This window comes from Rutidosis leptorrhynchoides, chromosome 3, assembly GCF_046630445.1.
Source record: "Rutidosis leptorrhynchoides isolate AG116_Rl617_1_P2 chromosome 3, CSIRO_AGI_Rlap_v1, whole genome shotgun sequence".
NCBI classification, from domain to species: domain Eukaryota; kingdom Viridiplantae; phylum Streptophyta; class Magnoliopsida; order Asterales; family Asteraceae; genus Rutidosis; species Rutidosis leptorrhynchoides.
The window spans coordinates 246,116,616-246,138,373 of NC_092335.1; positions in this window are offsets into that span (position 1 = coordinate 246,116,616).

A 21,758-nucleotide genomic window follows, 5' to 3' on the forward strand; every position below is an offset into this window, starting at 1 on the left:
TAGAAAACTTGGAAGTAAACTTGCAATCTTGGAAGTATTCTTGATTTTATGAAACTAGAACTTTTGGAATTTATGAAGAACACTTAGAACTTGAAGATAGAACTTGAGAGAGATCAATTAGATGAAGAAAATTGAAGAATGAAAGTGTTTGTAGGTGTTTTTGGTCGTTGGTGTATGGATTAGATATAAAGGATATGTAATTTTGTTTTCATGTAAATAAGTCATGAATGATTACTCATATTTTTGTAATTTTATGAGATATTTCATGCTAGTTGCCAAATGATGGTTCCCACATGTGTTAGGTGACTCACATGGGCTGCTAAGAGCTGATCATTGGAGTGTATATACCAATAGTACATACATCTAAAAGCTGTGTATTGTACGAGTACGAATACGGGTGCATACTAGTAGAATTGTTGATGAAACTGAACGAGGATGTAATTGTAAGCATTTTTGTTAAGTAGAAGTATTTTGATAAGTGTCTTGAAGTCTTTCAAAAGTGTATGAATACATATTAAAACACTACATGTATATACATTTTAACTGAGTCGTTAAGTCATCGTTAGTCGTTACATGTAAATGTTGTTTTGAAACCTTTAGGTTAACGATCTTGTTGAATGTTGTTAACCCATTGTTTATTATAACAAATGAGATGTTAAATTGTTATATTATCATGATATTATGATATATAATATATCTTAGTATGATATATATACAGTTAAATGTCGTTACAACGATAATCGTTACATATATGTCTCGTTTCGAAATCATTAAGTTAGTAGTCTTATTTTTACATATGTATTTCATTGTTAATACACTTAATAATATCTTTACTTATAATTTAACATAATTAACCAAGTGTATCAATATCTTAATATGATTCATATGTACCTAGTAAGACGTTGTTATAACGATAATCGTTATATATATCGTTTTCGAGTTTCTTAAATTAATAGTCTCATTTTTATGTATATAACTCATTGTTAAAATACCTAGTGAGATACATACTTATAATAAAATCATGTTAACTATATATATAACCATATATATGTCATCGTATAGTTTTTACAAGTTTTAACGTTCGTGAATCACCGGTCAACTTGGGTGGTCAATTGTCTATATGAAACCTATTTCAATTAATCAAGTCTTAACAAGTTTGATTGCTTAACATGTTGGAAACACTTAATCATGTAAATAATAATTTCATTTAATATATATATAAACATGGAAAAGTTCGGGTCACTACAGTACCTACCCGTTAAATAAATTTTGTCCCGAAATTTTAAGCAGTTGGAGGTGTTGACATATCTTCTGGAAATAAATGCGGGTATTTCTTCTTCATCTGATCTTCACACTCCCAGGTGAACTCGGGTCCTCTACGAGCATTCCATCGAACCTTAACAATCGGTATCTTGTTTTGTTTAAGTCTCTTAACCTCACGATCCATTATTTCGACGGGTTCTTCAATGAATTGAAGTTTTTCATTGATTTGGATTTCGTCCAATGGAATAGTGAGATCTTCTTTAGCAAAACATTTCTTCAAATTTGAGACGTGGAAAGTGTTATGTACAGCCGCGAGTTGTTGAGGTAGCTCCAGTTGGTAAGCTACTGGTCCGACACGATCTATAATCTTGAATGGTCCAATGTACCTTGGATTTAGTTTCCCCCGTTTACCAAATCGAACAACGCCTTTCCAAGGTGAAACCTTAAGCATGACCATTTCTCCAATTTCAAACTCTATATCTTTTCTTTTACTGTCCGCGTAGCTCTTTTGTCGACTCTGGACGGTTTTCAATCTTTGTTGAATTTGGATGATTTTCTCGGTAGTTTCTTGTATTATCTCCGGACCCTTAATCTGTCTATCCCCCAATTCACTCTAACAAATCGGAGACCTGCACTTTCTACCATAAAGTGCTTCAAACGGTGCAATCTCAATGCTTGAATGGTAGCTGTTGTTGTAGGAAAATTCTGCTAACGGTAGATGTCGATCCCAACTGTTTCCGAAATCAATAACACAAGCTCGTAGCATGTCTTCAAGCGTTTGTATCGTCCTTTCGCTCTGCCCATCAGTTTGTGGATGATAGGCACTACTCATGTCTAGACGAGTTCCCAATGCTTGCTGTAATGTCTGCCAGAATCTTGAAATAAATCTGCCATCCCTATCAGAGATAATAGAGATTGGTATTCCATGTCTGGAGACGACTTCCTTCAAATACAGTCGTGCTAACTTCTCCATCTTGTCATCTTCTCTTATTGGTAGGAAGTGTGCTGATTTGGTGAGACGATCAACTATTACCCAAATAGTATCATAACCACTTGCAGTCCTTGGCAATTTAGTAATGAAATCCATGGTAATGTTTTCCCATTTCCATTCCGGGATTTCAGGTTGTTGTAGTAGACCTGATAGTTTCTGATGTTCAGCTTTGACCTTAGAACACGTCAAACATTCTCCTACATATTTAGCAATATCGGCTTTCATACCTGGCCACCAAAAATATTTCTTAAGATCCTTGTACATCTTCCCCGTTCCATGATGTATTGAGTATCTGGTTTTATGAGCTTCTCTAAGTACCATTTCTCTCATATCTCCAAATTTTGGTACCCAAATTCTTTCAGCCCTATACCGGGTTCCGTCTTCCAGAATATTAAGATGCTTCTCCGATCCTTTGGGTATTTCATCCTTTAAATTTCCCTCTTTTAAAACTCCTTCTTGCGCCTCCTTTATTTGAGTAGTAAGGTTAGTGTGAATCATTATATTCATAGATTTTACTCGAATGGGTTCTCTGTCCTTTCTGCTCAAGGCGTCGGCTACCACATTTGCCTTCCCCGGGTGGTAATGAATCTCAAAGTCGTAATCATTCAACAATTCAATCCACCTACGCTGCCTCATATTCAGTTATTTCTGATTAAATATGTGTTGAAGACTTTTGTGGTCGGTATATATAATACTTTTGACCCCATATAAGTAGTGCCTCCAAGTCTTTAATGCAAAAACAACCGCGCCTAATTCCAAATCATGTGTCGTATAATTTTGCTCGTGAATCTTCAATTGTCTAGACACATAAGTAATCACCTTCGTTCGTTGCATTAATACACAACTGAGACCTTGCTTTGATGCGTCACAATAAATCACAAAATCATCATTCCCTTCAGACAATGACAATATAGGTGCCGTAGTTAGATTTTTCTTCAATAATTGAAACGCCTCCCCTTGTTCATCCTTCCATTCAAATTTCTTCCCTTTATGCGTTAATACAGTCAAGGGTTTTGCTATTTTGGAGAAATCTTGGATGAATCTTCTATAGTAACCAGCCAATCCTAAAAATTGACGTATATGCTTCGGAGTTTTTGGGGTTTCCTACTTTTCAACGGTTTCGATCTTTGCCGGGTCCACCTGGATACCTTCTTTGTTCACTATGTGACCGAGGAATTGAACTTCTTCCAACCAAAATTCACACTTTGAAATCTTAGCGTACAGTTTTTCTTTCCTCAATACTTCTAGCACTTTTCTCAAATGTTCTTCGTGCTCTTGATCATTCTTTGAGTAAATAAGTATGTCATCGATGAAAACAATGACAAACTTGTCAAGATATATCACACACACTCGGTTCATAAGGTCCATGAACACAGCTGGTGCGTTAGTCAATCCAAACGGCATAACCATAAATTCGAAATGACCATAACGCGTCCTAAAAGCAGTTTTTGGAATATCATCCTCCTTTACTCGCATTTGATGATATCCAGAATGTAAATCGATCTTCGAATAAACCGACGAGCCTTGTAGTTGATCAAATAAGTCGTCAATTCTCGGCAGTGGATAACGGTTTTTGATGGTAAGTTTGTTCAACTCTCTGTAGTCAATACACAACCTAAATGTACCATCCTTCTTCTTGACAAACAAAACAGGAGCTCCCCATGGTGATGTGCTTGGTCGAATGAAACCACGTTCTAATAGTTCTTGCAGTTGACTTTGCAGTTCTTTCATCTCGCTGGGTGCGAGTCTATAAGGAGCACGAGCTATTGGTGCAGCTCCTGGTACAAGATCTATTTGAAATTCAACAGATCGATGTGGAGGTAGTCCCGGTAATTCTTTCAGAAATACATCGGGAAATTCTTTTGTGACGGGAACATCATTGATGCTCTTTTCTTCAGTTTGTACTTTCTCGACGTGTGCTAGAACAGCATAGCAACCTTTTCTTATTAGTTTTTGTGCCTTCAAATTACTAATAAGATGTAGCTTCATGTTGCCCTTTTCTCCGTACACCATTAAGGGTTCTCCTTCTTCTCGTACAATGTGAATTGCATTTTTATAACATACGATCTCTGCTTTCACTTTTTTCAGCCAGTCCATGCCAACTATTACATCAAAACTCCCTAACTCTACTGGTATCAAATCAATCTTAAATACTTCGCTACCCAGTTTAATTTCTCGATTCCGGCATATATTATCTGCTGAAATTAATTTACCGTTTGCTAATTCGAGTAAAAATTTACTATCCAACGGCGTCAATGGACAACTTAATTTAGCACAAAATTCTCTACTCATATAGCTTCTATCCGCACCCGAATCAAATAAAACGTAAGCAGATTTATTGTCAATAAGAAACGTACCCGTAACAAGCTCCGGGTCTTCCTGTGCCTCTGCCGCATTAATATTGAAAACTCTTCCGCGGCCTTGTCCATTCGTGTTCTCCTGGTTCGGGCAATTTCTAATAATGTGGCCCAGTTTTCCACATTTATAACAAACTACATTGGCATAACTTGCTCCGACACTACTTGCTCCGCCATTACTCGTTCCGACACCATTTGTTCCTTTCGTTCTGTTAACCCCTGGTCCGTAGACCTCACACTTCGCCGCGCTATGACCATTTCTTTTACACTTGTTGCAAAATTTGGTGCAGAACCCCGAGTGATACTTTTCACACCTTTGGCATAGCTGCTTCTGATTGTTGTTGTTGTTGTGGTTGTTATTGTTGTTGGGATGATTGTTGTAGTTGCTATTGTTGTTGTTGTTGTTGTTGTTGTTGTTGTTGTTGTTGTTGTTGTTGTTGTTGTTGTTGTTGTTGTTGGGCCGTTTGTTGTAGTTGCGATTGATGTTGCGATTGTTGGGATAATTGTTGCGATTATTATTGTAATTGCTGTTGTTGTTATATTGGTGATTCTTATTACCGTTTTCCTCCCACTTTCTTTTGACTTGCTTCACATTGGCCTCTTCAGCCGACTGTTCTTTAATTCTTTCCTCAATCTGGTTTACTAGTTTGTGAGCCATTCTACATGCCTATTGTATGGAGGTGGGCTCGTGTGAACTTATATCTTCTTGGATTCTTTCCGGTAATCCTTTCACAAACGCGTCGATCTTCTCTTCCTCATCTTCGAACGCTCCCGGACACAATAGGCACAATTCTGTGAATTGTATTTCGTACGTGGTAATATCAAATCCTTGGGTTCGTAACCCTCTAAGTTCTGTCTTGAGCTTATTGACCTCGGTTCTGGGACGGTACTTCTCGTTCATCAAGTGCTTGAATGCTGACCACGGTAGTTGATGTGCTCGATCGTAACCTTTATTTATGAACGGATTTGAGTTATTTTGTTACACGAATTGATTTATTGTATATGTGGTGTTTTAATGAATTCAGGTTGATTTCACACATATAGGCAACTAGTCCTATTCGCGTAGTTTAGTTTGTTGGTAAATCCGGTTCGTTCCACAGGGAGAATGGAGTTCATGAGATTAAATTACCGATAGTTAATCTAGTAGAAAAGGGGTTTGTTTTGAATTTTAATTAACTAAAATAATAATAATGGATTAAGAATTTAATATTATAACATAGAAATATAATTTAAATAAAATTAACTAAAATTACCAACTAATAAAAGTTATCGGATTTAAATTAATAAAAGGTGAATTAAAGTACTACATACTATTATAAATATTATGACTTGAAATAAATTAATATTAGTATTAAAGTAATTAATTAAAAATTAAATTTAAATAAAAACCGAAACAGTACTGGTACTTGTACTTACACGTTTCACGTAATTATATACGCGTTTCGCGTATGTTTTTAAAATGTACGCGTATCGTGTAGAATTATACGCGATCCGCGTATGTTATAATCCAGGTGACAAAACAGTAGTGTTTAAACTGAAGGAGATTAAGTTGTTTTTTTTTTATATTTCTGTATAATAATACGTAAATAAATAACAATAATAATTATTTGCAATATATAAATGGGAGTGTTTACTTAAATGTGTCACCTCTAGATCTATGGATTGTTTTGAGTTTAAGCCCTATTAAAATGTTTTAGTATAAAACTTTATATTTTTCTTTCGAATAAATATAAAGTTATGACTAGCTAAATTAAATCTAATTTTCATCGGATTCTATTTAGATAGCTACTAGTCCCCAAGTATTTAAATTGAGGCCCAACCCAGTTTTGACTTTCGCCAAAACCCAAATCATAACGGTTTCCCTTTTTACAATTTCACTATTATGTAACTAGTGATATTACCCAAACCACCGAACTTTATTTCTAATTTAGTGTTAGTAAATTATTCATAAGTTCGTCTAGATCACTTTTAATGTTGAAGCTTAATTTATATAGATAAAAATAACTTTCGTTATTTGAATCTAATAAATTAAGTGGCAAGGGTTAAATATTCAAGTACATAATAATGGTTCTTTTAATTAGGGTCAATGTTAAAAATACTAAAGTTACATTTTAATTTGTACAAATGATAACAATCCCTTTCACTAGGGGCTCTACATCTAAGCAAACACTAGGGAAATTTACTAACTAATCATGATAATGATACGGGAGTAAAAATAATAATACATTAACATAAACATAATAATAAGTAACAATGACAATAATAAAAATGAAAGTAACAAACTTACAAAAGGTCTTCAATTTATTGATTACAAATGGTAGAAAATGGAAATGAAAGCACCCGTACACACGAACAATACACCCTTAATATTGAAACTATCCTAAATCTTGATCTTGAAAATTGATACGGAACTTAAAATAATTGATACGGAGTAAAAGAAAATAAATTACAGTAGGTTGAAAATAATGATTTATGATTTGTGTTCCTAAACTACTACCTTCTTTCTCTGTAACAGTAGTAGTATATATTTAAGTTGAGAAGTGGTAGGTGAGGAAATACACATGCTTGGATTCCTCTGTAAAGTGTAAAGCCTGGACAAAGTATACTTATTTTTAATAAAAAGTAACCGGCCCATATGTAGTTCCAATCTGAATCTCGTCTAAACATTACGCGTTTCGCGTAGATGTGTACGCGTTTCGCGTAAGGTCTCTTCTTGAAAGTTGTAGATTTTTTAATTACGGACGTCTGGACACCTGATTCGCCTTTTTTCGAGTCCGTATGATTTAGTTATGATTTTTTTTCGTGCAGGCTCGCTGATTTCGTGATTTCGATCATTTTAACTTGTAGTCTTGAAGCGCGATGTTGTAGTCTTTTGTTACTCATTAGAAATCTTCATTTTGATCTTTATATCATTGAAAATCCATAATAGCATTTCATTCGACGCTTTGGACATTTTAACCAATTACAAACCGAAAACTACTCGAATACACATAAAATCATAACATTTTGGATTGATATTGCGACGAACTATATGTATATTTATAGCAATATCAAATTACCCCACACTTGAACGTTGCTTGTCCACAAGCAATAGCATCTTTTTAATAGACTCAAAATACTACATAATTTTCCATATCAGTCATTCATCATACACACACACCACACGAAATGAAAACACACGCTTTATGAAATAAATTGGAAACACTACACAATATTTATTGGATCACACGCACACCACACGAAATGAAATTCTGACAACAGAAACAAAGTTGAAACTTGTCATAACCCGTCCTTAACCGTAAGAACGTGTTAGATAACGTATGATTTCATTGCGAGGTATTGACCTCTATATGCGACATTTTTAAAAGAAAAACTGCATATATTATACATTACAAACCATGATTCTTATTTTTGATACAAGCTTTGGACGAAATAAAGATGATTATCGTTTAGCGATAATCTTTGACTTACAAACTTTACAAATGATGATAACAACACGATTTCTAGCATATTTTACAACACAAGTTCTTGGATATGCAGTCTTATTTTTGACACAAATATGCGTACGCAAGATCCTGCTCAAATTCAACATAATGCAGCGGAAACTTCTAATTATCACCTGAGAATAAACATGTTTAAAACGTCAACATAAAGTTGGTGAGATATAGGTTTAGTGCCGGCAGCAATATATATATAGACCACAAGATTTCGTATATAAACAGTTTAATAAAAATATTCTAAGTGGTTGAGCACTTGGTAACCATACTTAACAATTAATCACGTCGCATATTCCCTTTAATATGAAATCTTACTACACTGTACCAAGTGTAGTCACGAAACGAAGTACTGTGCAACCGTTGAATACTGGTCGTCCAGTCCGGTTGGGGTTGTCAAGCCCGATAGATCTATCAACAGGATTCGCGTTTACAATACCGCTGTAAATATTAGTTACCAAGCTACAGGGAAGTATGCCAGTGGTACAACTCAACGTAGAATATATTTTTCAGTTACTTGTGTCCATAACGTAAAACATAAAATACATGTATTCTCATCCCGAAATATTTAAAGTTTAAAAGTGGGACTATATACTCACTTTCGTCTTGAAGATATATATATTTTGACTTGGTCTCCCGGTTGATATCACGAACCTATCCATATATAATATATCAATACCTTTTCTTTTTAAACAACGTCACATATATATTCTTGTTATACTTTTAATACTTTTTATAATTCATTAGTCCGTAGTTAGCAGTTCGTTGTTAGTAATTCAATTTTAATGGTTCATATTTAGATGTTTAATAAACCCTCAACGAAATAAATAAAACCCCCAACGTATATGTATTGGTCGAGATTAATCTTGACCCACGGTACCGGTGTTGTCAAATGACGTGTTGCGTACATAAAGTACCGGTGTTGTCAAATGACGTGTTGCGTACAAACATGGGATCTTATGATTAATCTTCTCGTGTTTTTTACGGGTGATCCTGAACCATATAAAATTGAATTATGAGTACATATATATAAAATATCATGTTATCTTAAAAAGATGTGATTTATTTTAATTTTCTCCAATTAATCCCGAAGTTAAACTAGTCTTGGATAGCCAATTTTGTTTCGGTCATAGTTTCTTCGTTACAACTCCGTTTTCGTTGATTCAACTTGCCATCTCCTTGGATCGAGTTCCTATTTAAGACTATGAACTGTAAATATCTTATTTTGTATTCAAAATCACACGGCATAGGTGAAACTTTAGTGAAACTTATGAAGTTAAACCTTTTCCTTTATGTAGGCAACCTTAAATGATTATTTTTCTAAAAATACTTATACTTTGAATTAAATCATGAAATTTTTATGTGTTACCATATTCATAGTAAAAATCATTTTTCCAGAACATAAACCTTCAATTCAAAGTTTAAGATGGTTTTTAATTATCCAACCCAAAACAGCCCCCGGTTACACTCTGACGTCGTAAAAACAGTTTTTAAGGTGTTCTTTGAAAAACCAAGTTATACCTTGTTAAATTAGCATATATTTAAGTTATATTACAGGTCTTGAAGTATTTTAAAAGTTAAGTTAGAAGGAACTATTTAGTTTGCAAACAAGTTTGAAAACATTCAAACTATGTTCTTGTTGTTAAAATTGTATACCACAAAATATGATAGCTATATATATATGAATCGAATAAGGTTATGAACATAGATACTACCTCAAGTTCCTTGGACAAGGTTTCTGTAAAAGAGGAGTAAGAACCTAGAACCAAAAGGGTGATGGAATTGGATGAAAGATTGGAAGTAAGTTTGTGTTCTTGGAAGGATTTCTTGAAGTGTTTTTGTAAGGTTTTCTTATGAGATTTAAGTGTTGTTTTTGAAGCTAAATGATGGAGAAAATGCTTGGAGATGATCAAGTATGAAGTTAAGAGTATTTTGAGAGAGAAATGGAAGTGTAAGTATGAGAAAATGGGGTGAAGAAATGGTGTGCATGCATAAAAACGTTTTTAGGTTATAAAGGAAAAAAAGATACCTAACTTTGTTTTCTTGCTAAATAATTCATGCTACTTGACAAATGGTTGGTTCCACATGTTTCTTAATCATTTAAGGCTGCTAAGGAGCAGATTTTTATTGGTATATACCAATAGTAAATACATCTAGAAGCTGCGTATGATACGAGTACATATACTCTAGATATACGTATAGAAATTTTGTGAAAAATGGAATGAGGATTCAAATATAGCTATCTTTTGTGAATACACTTATATGGTTTTATGTATTTAAGTTCTTAAAAGTGATTAAATTCATTACTTATACGATATATGTATAAACATTATAGGTCATAAGTATTTAAGTCAAATAACGTTGCGTATGGTTATCGTTTTGAAAACTTAAATTAGTAGTTTCAAAATATACATATAACTTATTGTTATTAATACAAAATGAGATATTAAAACATTCTTAGATCATGTTAAATATGTATATATACATATATATACACAAACGTATAATTATCATATGTTATATAGTTAGTGATATCATCGGTCATACTAGACGGTCAAACGTTGTGTAAAACTCTTTTTAAAAACATAAATCTCAACAATTTGGTTTGCTTATCATGTTGGTAAGGTTTTATTTATGTAAATATTAATCTTACAAGTATAGAATGATCGAAAAAGTGCGGGTCATTACAGTACCTACCCGTTAAATAAATTTCGTCCCGAAATTTTAAAATTGTACCTATTTTGCGTCATCGGGAAACAAGTGTGGATACTTTTGTTTCATTTGATCCTCTCGTTCCCAAGTAAACTCGGGACCCCTTCGAGCATTCCAACGAACCTTAACGATCGGTATGTTGCTCTGCTTGAGCCGTTTAACTTCACGATCCATGATTTCGATTGGTTCTTCGATGAATTGTAGTTTCTCGTCGACATGGATTTCTTCAAGAGGAATGGTGAGGTCTTCCTTTGCAAGACACTTCTTAAGGTTTGAGACGTGAAAGGTATTATGTACTCCGGCGAGTTGTTGCGGTAACTCGAGTCGATAAGCTACCGGTCCAATGCGTTCGATGATCTTGAACGGGCCTACATACCTTGGGTTTAGTTTACCCCTTTTTCCAAAACGTATTACACCTTTCCAAGGTGACACCTTTAACATAACCATGTCACCGATCTGAAACTCTAATGGTTTCCTTCGAACATCGGCGTAGCTCTTTTGGCGACTACGGGCTGTTTTCAATCTCTCCTTGATTTGTACTATCTTCTCAGTCATTTCGTGTATGATCTCGGGACCAGTTAATTGTCGATCTCCTACTTCATTCCAACAAATAGGAGATCTACACTTCCTTTCATACAATGCTTCGAATGGCGCAGCTTTAATGCTCGCATGATAACTATTATTATACGAGAATTCTGCTAATGGTAGATATTTATCCCATCCGTTTCCAAAATCGATCACACATGCCCTGAGCATGTCTTCAAGAGTCTGAATCGTTCTTTCACTCTGCCCGTCGGTTTGCGGATGATACGCGGTACTCATATCCAAACGAGTTCCTAGGGCCTCCTGTAGTGATTGCCAGAACTTTGATGTAAATCTACTATCACGATCGGATATAATGGAAATAGGTATTCCATGCCTTGAAACAACTTCCTTTATATACAATCGTAATAGTTTCTACATTCTATCCATTTCCTTTATAGGCAAGAAGTGTGCAGACTTGGTGAGACGATCAACAATCACCCAAATGGTGTCGTATCCCCAGGCAGTCTTTGGTAACTTCGTGATGAAATCCATGGTAATACCATCCCATTTCCATTCTGGGATTTCTGGTTGTTGAAGTAACCCTGACGGCTTCTGGTGTTCAGCTTTGACTTTGGAACAAGTTAAACATTCCCCAACATATGTTGCAACGTCTGTCTTTAAATTAGGCCACCAATAATGTGTCTTAAGATCTTGGTACATCTTTCCAACTCCAGGATGTATCGAGTATCTTGTCTTATGTGCCTCATTTAATATCAACTTCCTTAATCCACCCAACTTCGGTACCCAAATACGATTTGCAAAATATCGAATTCCATCTTCCCGCATAACGAGTTGCTTCTCATACTTCTTCATTATTTCATTTCCTATATTTTCTTTAGTAAGTGCTTCTCGTTGAACTTCTTTGATTTGTGAGTTGAGATTCATGCGAATTTTTATGTTCATCGCTCGTACTCGAATTGGTTCTCGTTCCTTTCTGCTTAAAGCATCGGCCACCACGTTCGCCTTCCCGGGATGATAACGAATTTCACAATCATAGTCGTTTATTAACTCGACCCACCTACGTTGTCTCATGTTCAGCTGTTTCTGATCAAAAATATGTTGAAGGCTTTTATGATCAGTAAACACAGTGCATTTAACCCCATACAAGTAGTGTCTCCATATCTTCAATGCAAACACGACTGCTCCCAGTTCTAGATCATGCGTCGTATAATTCCGCTCGTGAATCTTCAATTGTCGGGATGCGTATGCAATAACTTTCTTTCTTTGCATAAGAACGCAACCAAAACCTTGTCGCGAAGCGTCACAATATATTTCAAAATCATCGTTCCCTTCTGGTAACGATAAAATAGGCGCCGTAGTTAACTTCTTCTTTAGTAATTGAAATGCACTCTCCTGCTCAGAAGTCCATTCATATTTCTTCCCTTTTTGCGTTAACGCTGTCAACGGCTTAGCTATTCGGGAAAAATATTGAATAAACCTTCTATAATAACCGGCTAAACCCAAAAATTGGCGTATCTGCGTTGGTGTCTTAGGAGTCTCCCATTTTTCAATGGCTTCAATTTTTGCTGGATCAACCTGAATTCCTTTGCTACTAACAACGTGGCCAAGAAATTGCACTTCTTTCAACCAGAAAGCACATTTAGAAAATTTAGCATATAGCTGTTCTTTTCTCAACAACTCTAATATCAACCTTAAATGCTGCTCATGCTCTTGCTCACTCTTGGAATAGATAAGAATATCATCAATGAAAACGATAACAAACTTATCTAAATATGGACTACAAACTCGATTCATGAGGTCCATGAATACAGCTGGCGCATTTGTCAACCCAAACGGCATGACCAAAAATTCGTAATGACCATAACGTGTCCGAAAAGCAGTTTTCGGAATGTCCTCTTCTTTGACACGTAATTGATGATAGCCCGACCTTAAGTCAATTTTTGAGTACACACATGATCCTTGGAGTTGATCAAATAAGTCGTCAATTCTCGGTAGTGGATACCGATTCTTGATAGTTAACTTATTTAATTCACGATAATCTATACACATCCTAAAAGATCCATCTTTCTTTTTAACAAATAGAATCGGAGCTCCCCACGGTGAAGTACTTGGTCGTATGAATCCATGATCCAGTAATTCTTTTAACTGACTCTGAAGTTCTTTTAACTCGGACGGTGCAAGTCTATATGGAGCACGAGCCACTGGTGCAGCTCCTGGTACTAAATCTATTTGAAATTCTACAGATCTAAATGGAGGTAATCCCGGCAACTTTTCCGGAAAGACTTCAGGAAAATCTCTTGCCACAGGCACGTCATTGATGCTCTTCACTTTTTCCTTTGTTTCGACTTTATTAACATGTGCTAAGATAGCATAGAACCCTTTCTTCAAGCACTTTTGAGCTTTCAAATAACTAATGAGTTTTAGCTTTGAGTTACCCTTCTCTCCATAAATCATTACTGGCGTTTTATCCTTACGAGGAATGCGAATTGCCTTCTTGGCGCACACAACTTCAGCTCCTATTTTGGACATCCAGTCCATGCCGACTATTACATCAAAACTTCCTAATTCTACGGGTATCAAGTCAATTTTAAACGTTTCTCCGGCTAAATTTATTTTACAATCACGGCAAATTTTATCGGCTTTAATTAGTTTACCATTAGCTAACTCAATCATGTACTTAGCATCGAGAGGTAATGATGAACAATTCAATTTAGCGTGAAAGTCTCTACACACGTAACTTCTATCAGCACCAGTATCAAATATAATAGATGCGGATAAGTTATTAATGGTAAACGTACCCGTAACAAGCTCCGGGTCTTCACATGCCTCTTTAGCATTAATAACAAATGCTCTTCCACGTGCAGGTCCGATATTCTTCTCTGGATTCGGGCACTGGCTCTTATAGTGACCTTGTTTTCCACACCCAAAACAAGTAATGGTAGCCAAAGCAGTTCTATTTGCATTGGTGGCAGGAGTCTTGGTACCATTTGTATTTGTAACGAGAGCCCTACAATCTTCAGCAAGATGACCCTTTCAATTACATTTGTTGCATACCACATTACAGTAACCAGAGTGATGTTTGTGGCATCGGTTGCATAAAGGATTTTGTCCTTTATAACCAAAGCTTAAACCACTACCCGTACCTTGCGTGTTTTCTTGTTTCTTAAAAGATTGTTGTTGGTTACTTCGATCATAATTTCCATTCCACTTTCTTTTGTTACCTGATACCTTCACATCAGTATTGGATACTTTCTTATCCATGATGACCTGATCCATTAGCTCGTTTGCCATGGTTATAGCTTCATGAATTGTCTTAGGTTTCGATGCTGTAACATTTGCCTTGACCTTTTTGGGCAAACCATCTTTGTACATTTCAATCTTCCGTTCTTCGGTTGGAACCAATTCAGGACATAGCAAAACTAATTCCATGAATCGCTGATTGTAGTTGGTGATTTCAGTACCAATAACCTTCAGACTTCGTAACTCATCTTCCAACTTCCTAACCTCGTTCCTTGGACAATATTCATTGATTAACATTGTTTTGAATTCTTCCCACGGAGTATCATAAGCTACATCTCCTCCTACAGCCTTCACATAATTTTTCCACCACGTGAGTGCACTATCTTATAAAGTGCACGATGCGTATTTGGTCATGTCCTTTTCAACACAACCACTGATTTTGAACACAGTTTCCATCTTTTCTATCCACCGGGTTAAACCGATCGGTCCTTCTGTTCCACTGAATGATGAGGGCTTGCAAGCTTGAAAAGTTTTGTAAGTGCACCCCACACGAGGATTTGGGTTAACTGCAGCACCTCTTGCAGCCTCGACCCATAACATTCTGTCGTTCACTCGCTGATTGATGAGTTCCTGGATTTCTTTTTCCGTCATTCGGTTCAATCGCGCCATATTCTTCTATAAGAATGAAAAGAAAATAATTATTCACATGGAATATTATAGATGTAGTGTATATTTACAGTACATTATAGCTTATTAATAATATGAACCAGGTATTATTATAAAAGTCTTTTCTTCTTATTAGCGTTTTATAATTATATCTAGGGTAGTACCTACCCGTTAATGTCCATACTTAATAGCTTAGTACCGAATCAATTACTACCATCTAAATAATACTTAACCATGGAAAATTATTGCATTTCACACTTCACTATTTTACATATGCTTATCTTACATCGAACATTAAGCAAACCACACTAATAATATTATACAAAACATTATATGATCCCATGGTTTAATACGGCAGCGCATCGTTTGGTCTACTTTCTAGGACGTTTAGGTTCAAAGAATCGCTTAACGCTTATCCTGGCTGTCTGCCTATATTTTGGCTGTGGGACTGAAGAACTGGATGCCGGGATAGAACGAATAGGAATAGCGGGAATAGGGGTGGTAGTGTCTAGTGGAGTTGGTGCCACATCATCCTTATTAAACTCAGGATTTGAATTTTCTAATTCATTAGCCTTTCGTTTCTTTCCTAGTTCGAACTCTTCTTTTGTAATTTCCTGTATTTCTTCCTCGGGTTCACTTTCCTCCTCGGGTTCACTTTCCGGGTTCTCTATAGTCGGTTCATCCGGAATTTGTGAGTCTTCCCCAAAGATATTATTTTCGTCATCGGATAGGTTAATGACTGGAACACCATCTGAAGATTCTGGTTCGGAGTCGCTGAATGTGATAACAAGTTTTGAGCCCGACATCTATCACACAACAACTAACCCATTAGTACTACATAATATTTACATATAAATTTTAACCAACAATGATAAGCAATGGTTTTTAAATCAGACCCGGTCAAAGTCCAGACTTACTAATGTATCCTAACGACTTATCAGTTAGACACACTAATGCAAACCTGGTTCGCTAAGACCATCGCTCTGATACCACATGTCATAACCCGTCCTTAACCGTAAGAACGTGTTAGATAACGTATGATTTCATTGCGAGGTATTGACCTCTATATGCGACATTTTTAAAAGAAAAACTGCATATATTATACATTACAAACCATGATTCTTATTTTTGATACAAGCTTTGGACGAAATAAAGATGATTATCGTTTAGCGATAATCTTCGACTTACAAACTTTACAAATGATGATAACAACACGATTTCTAGCATATTTTACAACACAAGTTCTTGGATATGCAGTCTTATTTTTGACACAAATATGCGTACGCAAGATCCTGCTCAAATTCAACATAATGCAGCGGAAACTTCTAATTATCACCTGAGAATAAACATGTTTAAAACGTCAACATAAAGTTGGTGAGATATAGGTTTAGTGCCGGCAGCAATATATATATAGACCACAAGATTTCGTATATAAACAGTTTAATAAAAATATTCTAAGTGGTTGAGCACTTGGTAACCATACTTAACAATTAATCACGTCGCATATTCCCTTTAATATGAAATCTTACTACACTGTACCAAGTGTAGTCACGAAACGAAGTACTGTGCAACCGTTGAATACTGGTCGTCCAGTCCGGTTGGGGTTGTCAAGCCCGATAGATCTATCAACAGGATTCGCGTTTACAATACCTCTGTAAATATTAGTTACCAAGCTACAGGGAAGTATGCCAGTGGTACAACTCAACGTAGAATATATTTTTCAGTTACTTGTGTCCATAACGTAAAACATAAAATACATGTATTCTCATCCCGAAATATTTAAAGTTTAAAAGTGGGACTATATACTCACTTTCGTCTTGAAGATATATATATTTTGACTTGGTCTCCCGGTTGATATCACGAACCTATCCATATATAATATATCAATACCTTTTCTTTTTAAACAACGTCACATATATATTCTTGTTATACTTTTAATACTTTTTATAATTCCTTAGTCCGTAGTTAGCAGTTCGTTGTTAGTAATTCAATTTTAATGGTTCATATTTAGATGTTTAATAAACCCCCAACGAAATAAATAAAACCCCCAACGTATATGTATTGGTCGAGATTAATCTTGACCCACGGTACCGGTGTTGTCAAATGACGTGTTGCGTACATAAAGTACCGGTGTTGTCAAATGACGTGTTGCGTACAAACATGGGATCTTATGATTAATCTTCTCGTGTTGTTTACGGGTGATCCTGAACCATATAAAATTGAATTATGAGTACATATATATAAAATATCATGTTATCTTAAAAAGATGTGATTTATTTTAATTTTCTCCAATTAATCCCGAAGTTAAACTAGTCTTGGATAGCCAATTTTGTTTCGGTCATAGTTTCTTCGTTACAACTCCGTTTTCGTTGATTCAACTTGCCATCTCCTTGGATCGAGTTCCTCTTTAAGACTATGAACTGTAAATATCTTAGTTTGTATTCAAAATCACACGGCATAGGTGAAACTTTAGTGAAACTTATGAAGTTAAACCTTTTCCTTTATGTAGGCAACCTTAAATGATTATTTTTCTAAAAATACTTATACTTTGAATTAAATCATGAAATTTTTATGTGTTACCATATTCATAGTAAAAATCATTTTTCCAGAACATAAACCTTCAATTCAAAGTTTAAGATGGTTTTTAATTATCCAACCCAAAACAGCCCCCGGTTACACTCTGACGTCGTAAAAACAGTTTTTAAGGTGTTCTTTGAAAAACCAAGTTATACCTTGTTAAATTAGCATATATTTAAGTTATATTACAGGTCTTGAAGTATTTTAAAAGTTAAGTTAGAAGGATCTATTTAGTTTGCAAACAAGTTTGAAAACATCCAAACTATGTTCTTGTTGTTAAAATTGTATACCACAAAATATGATAGCTATATATATATGAATCGAATAAGGTTATGAACATAGATACTACCTCAAGTTCCTTGGACAAGGTTTCTGTAAAAGAGGAGTAAGAACCTAGAACCAAAAGGGTGATGGAATTGGATGAAAGATTGGAAGTAAGTTTGTGTTCTTGGAAGGATTTCTTGAAGTGTTTTTGTAAGGTTTTCTTATGAGATTTAAGTGTTGTTTTTGAAGCTAAATGATGGAGAAAATGCTTGGAGATGATCAAGTATGAAGTTAAGAGTATTTTGAGAGAGAAATGGAAGTGTAAGTATGAGAAAATGGGGTGAAGAAATGGTGTGCATGCATAAAAACGTTTTTAGGTTATAAAGGAAAAAAAAGATACCTAACTTTGTTTTCTTGCTAAATAATTCATGCTACTTGACAAATGGTTGGTTCCACATGTTTCTTAATCATTTAAGGCTGCTAAGGAGCAGATTTTTATTGGTATATACCAATAGTAAATACATCTAGAAGCTGCGTATGATACTAGTACATATACTCTAGATATACATATAGAAATTTTGTGAAAAATGGAATGAGGATTCAAATATAGCTATCTTTTGTGAATACACTTATATGGTTTTATGTATTTAAGTTCTTAAAAGTGATTAAATTCATTACTTATACGATATATGTATAAACATTATAGGTCATAAGTATTTAAGTCAAATAACGTTGCGTATGGTTATCGTTTTGAAAACTTAAGTTAGTAGTTTCAAAATATACATATAACTTATTGTTATTAATACAAAATGAGATATTAAAACATTCTTAGATCATGTTAAATATTTATATATACATATATATACACAAACGTATAATTATCATATGTTATATAGTTCGTGATATCATCGGTCAAACTAGACGGTCAAACGTTGTGTAAAACTCTTTTTAAAAACATAAATCTCAACAATTTGGATTGCTTATCATGTTGGTAAGGTTTAATTTATATAAATATTAATCTTACAAGTATAGAATGATCGAAAAAGTGCGGGTCATTACAAAACTCGTGATTAAAGTCTCACGAATAATTAAAAATTTGGATCCTTAGGGAAAATTGGACCTTGTGAAACGTTTTATGATTTTTTTTTTTAAATGTCATGCTAGTTTTTACACTAGACACGTTTTCCGGTTTTAACCTCAAATTCCGGTTGAGGGTAACTGAAAACCGTAGTCTCAGTCAGAGATTAGCAAGCTATCCGCCCCTATAATTGAAGTATCATGGAACTTGAAACCGAATGTCCTAAAAATGGTTTTACACAATATAATTCATAAAATAGCACAAGTTTTAGAATAAAATTATATCGTGTCCAAATATCATCAGTGAACCATGAGTTTGCACACCTCAATTTGTTATGGCATATGTATGTTGACCGCGGTCAAACATAGATGCGGTTGATCTTTACGGAGATCATCCATCTGGGGATTAGATTCATTAGTCTTAAAAGATAATTTGCAATGTGCCCCCCATTGTACGAGACAGATCCATCTCATGGTTAGGATAAGTCTGACCACCAAAAACCCTGTTTGATGCTGAGGTGAGGTGGATTTCCAGCCGATGATAGAGATGACTTTTCAAGATTTTTCGTCAACCTACAGCTGTTCTGGACTACATCTTCTAACATAAGTTAGCAAGTGTGTCATTTTGGAAGACTTTACTTCCTTAATGAGATATTCAGGTTTATACATTCCAAAATAATGATATCTGCAATAAACTTCATAGAAACATGTGATAAATGGTTCTAAAAATATGGGTTTATAAATTCTGTTATACTTGGTTTTCTTTTATATGTTTTAATCAAATAAACTTTATGTATTTTTAATGTATGGAGACAATAATTTTAGTTTTTGACACCTAATCTTTAATTGCTCGTAATTACCTTAAAAATTGACTAGATATATTTGTTTAAAAATTTTCAAAATTTTCGTAAAAACACCAATTTATAAGTTCTCGAGAATTTATATATTCCCACCCCACACTTAAGATTATGTAATGCCCTCATTACATAAAATCAGATAAAATATATAAATTTGAGAGGACAAAAAGTGTAAAGGTTGTTAGAACTTCCTTAGTTAAAAATTAGAGATTGTAAACTTTCTTATCGTATTAACATATCCAATCCCTTTATCACATGATAAATCTGGTGTTTCGTTATGTCGAATGCATCATCATCATAAGTACCTGTCAACAAACATATTAATCACACACAAGATGGGGTTGTACTTCAGTAGTACAAAAATTTTACCCCACACTTAAAATTTTTGTGTATATATAAATAAACAAAAATATAATAAACTAAAAACATAATTATTTTATTATTATTATTTTTTTCAACTTAGTAACTAATTAAATTTTTTAAAATATCATTTATAAAATTTATATTTCTCATAACGGAAAGTTCGGTTGTAAAACCTAGTCTTTATCCGTTTATAAATTTTAAAATTCAATTTTTAAAATTTAATGTATAAAAAAAATTAAATATTTTTTTTAGATTTTTAAAAAATCACACAAATTTAATAAGAATTAAATGCACTCAATTTTTTTTTTAATATTATAAATCACATAATGAATTAAAGGCACACAAAACATGAATTTTTTTTTTCAACAAGTCGTTTTCTCGACTCGACCCCACACTTTATTGCCTAGCGGAGTCAAATTTCTCTATATTTATCGAACGACATGTGAAATCGGTGGAGAAAGTTCCACGAATTTGAAGAGTGAGCCATTCATTTACATCTCGGGTGGTATATAATATATCAGATAAATCCTTTTTCAGTTGACCGAAAAAGAATGACTCAACCCGAGTCAACGCACAACTCTTCTCTAAGTGCGGCTTGCAATAAAAATTTTATTCTCCTAGGTGGATCCTGCCCAAATGGATCATTTTTTAAGATAATCCAAATGTTAACCTCTTGAGGATATACGAATTCCACATGAGAAGGTGACTTCTCAAGTGGTTCTAATATATTAAACTTTTCATCCTCAATGTTTTCTAACGACTTCATCAATTTGACCTCCTCATTATCACAATTATACGTGAGTGGATTATTATAAACTGTAAAGATCTCGGGTGTAACACCCTCATTTTCCTCATCATTATACCAAAGCGTATTAGTATAACAGGAAAAGATCTCTGGCATATGATTAACTGGTTCTACCACTTCGACCTCGGAATCATAATGCTCATCAATTTTATTTCCATTTACCCCACGTTCATTTATGTTTTTCATAGAGATTTCATATTCTTTTAATTCAGGAGGGTTATGTAAATTAATTTTTACAATTTCAATTTGCACCTCGTCCTCCTCATTAATTGTTTGGTTGTTTGAAACCTGTAAAATAGGGTTAGGATAATAAAATGGAGACTCAACTGATGAATCATCCGATTGTCTTTCCGAAAGAATAGTAAACAAACGATCCATTTCTCTTTTTAGATTTTGAATAGATGCTTGATTTTGTTGGCATTGTTGATTTAGTAATTCCCTAGTTTCGGTTTGACTTTCAATAAAACTCATCATAATATTTTGAAATTTATACGAGAAATTTTCTTCATTTTGAGTTTGTTGAAAATTTTGTGGTATTTGGTCAGA